Consider the following 2,206-nt stretch of genomic DNA (forward strand, 5'->3'; position numbering starts at 1 on the left):
TACTCTACGACTTTCGTTTAGACTTCGTCAGCTAATTTTGACTTTATTTTTAATATTATTATTTTTAACAGACCGGGACAGGAAGTCCGTTAAAAATTCATAACTTCTTCATCCGACGTCCGTTTTCGTCTGTCTTTTTACCGTTGTACTACTTTTGACGAGACCTTCGATTCTCGTTTAAGTTTCATCGGCTAAATATCGATTGATTTATATTTTGAATTTTTAGCTGTTTACTGCTAAACCGAAACTTAGAAAAATCATAACTTCCTCATACGAAGTCAGATTTTTATGTTCTTTTTATGAACGTTATCGGTTTAACATGTTCTACAACTTTCATTTAGATTGTTAAGGCTAAAAAGCCTTTTATCTAAAATTCACTTTTTATACTGAATAGTGTTTTGCCGGTTTTGTCGCGGATTTTCGATTGGTCATAACTTCTTCGTTATAACTCGGATTTCAGTGTTCCTTATATTTTTGGAAACCTTGTTACAATCTCTACCACTTTGTTCATCCCAATTACGATTATTGATCAATTTTTTTTTGACCTAAATTTGACTGGTGTCACAGTACGAGGTTTCACTTTAGCACTGCTTATCATCCGTAGACCGACGACCAGAGCGAGAAGCCCATTCAGACACTTGAGGAGATGTTGAAAGCGTGTGTCATAGATTTTGGTGGGAGTTAGGATACCTACCTTCCTTTGGCTGAGTTCTCTTATAACAATAACTGTCACTCCAGCATCGGTGCGCCGCCATTTGAGCTTCTTTATGGGAGGAAGTTGCCTATCGACTAGATTTTCCTGAGGAGCTTAGTCAGATTTACAACACCTTCCATGTTTCTCAGCTTCAGAAGTGTGTGGCTGACGATTCAGCGGTGGTTCCTTTGTATGATATTCAGGTGGATGATCGCTTGAACTATGTTGAGAGGCCAGTGGCGGTTTTGGATAGGAAGAAGAAGAGCTTGCGCAACAAGGTGGTATCTTTGGTCGAGGTCCAGTGGCAGTATTGGAAGGGCTCCAAATGGACTTGGGAACCCAAGGCAGAGATGTGAGAGCATTACTCTGAGTTATTCACAACAGCGGACTTTGAGGACGAAGTCTGATTCAATTGTGGGAGAATTGTAACATTCATTATTAAGGTAATTTACATCTTTGATCCATTAGTATAAAATTGTTTGCAAAGTGGTCTCTAGGCACTTTAATGAGAAACAAGGCTACATGCATACGCTAGGTGTACCCAAGTGTACGATGGGCATACGTGGTGAATGTTCAAACCCTAATTTTTAGGGTTTGGACCCTATTTAAGCATCATTATCTCCCAAGACCTCTTCCCCTCATCAGCCTCCATTGTCCGCTTCGTCCCTTTCAAACCCTAATCTCCACTGTTGGTGTTTTGAGCTCATTTTTGGTGTTGGTGCCCACTTTTGAAGGAAGGAAACCATTTGAAAGAAAAGAAGGAACTCCAAGCTTGGTAGATCTGAGTTCTTCACTCCTTTAGCAAACTCCAGAAGGTATAAAGCTCTGAACTTGTTGGTTATTTATTTAGATCTTGTTAGATGTGAAGTTTTGTGCTTATTAGCCCCATAATCTTGGTCCATTTGGGTATGAGCTACTCTATGCCAAATGAGTTGTCCTTTTGGACGTTTTAGAGTGTCTAGAGTGATAAAAATGGGATGTTGGCCCTTCTTTTCCTACCATGCAAAGGATATGATGTCTCAATGGGTTAAGAACTTAGGGTTTTAAGATTTGGGCACTTAATAGCCATACAAGGTCATGAAGTTGGAAACTTTATGATTTAGAACACTATTTGGGAATAGATCTGGGCTTTTGACAAAAGGAATTAAGAGAATAAGCACTTAATAGAAGGATTGCACCTCAACCGAGTAAGCTTGGTGTACTTCTAAGTACGCTGTGCGTACTACCTTAAGTCCCCATTTCTGGATAGTGCGTACGTCGTGCGTACATCCTGAGTATGCTGGGCGTACTCAACTTGAGTTGACTCGGTTGACTTTTTAACCTTTGAATTTGACCAAGTTTGACCTAGGGGTATTTTGGGTATTTTATGCCAAGTTTTGAGATTTGCTCATTGTTTGTTGTAAAGGTGACCGGTAGAGTTGGTATTCTGAGCAGCTTATTGTTCAGCTATTTCGTCAGACTGTGAGGTGAGTCTTCCTCACTGTACTTGTGGGTCGAAGGAACCAATTCCGA

The sequence above is a fragment of the Lactuca virosa genome, chromosome 3 (assembly GCF_052849685.1).
Source record: "Lactuca virosa cultivar CGN04683 chromosome 3, Lactuca_virosa_CGN04683_v6, whole genome shotgun sequence".
In the NCBI taxonomy this organism is placed as follows: domain Eukaryota; kingdom Viridiplantae; phylum Streptophyta; class Magnoliopsida; order Asterales; family Asteraceae; genus Lactuca; species Lactuca virosa.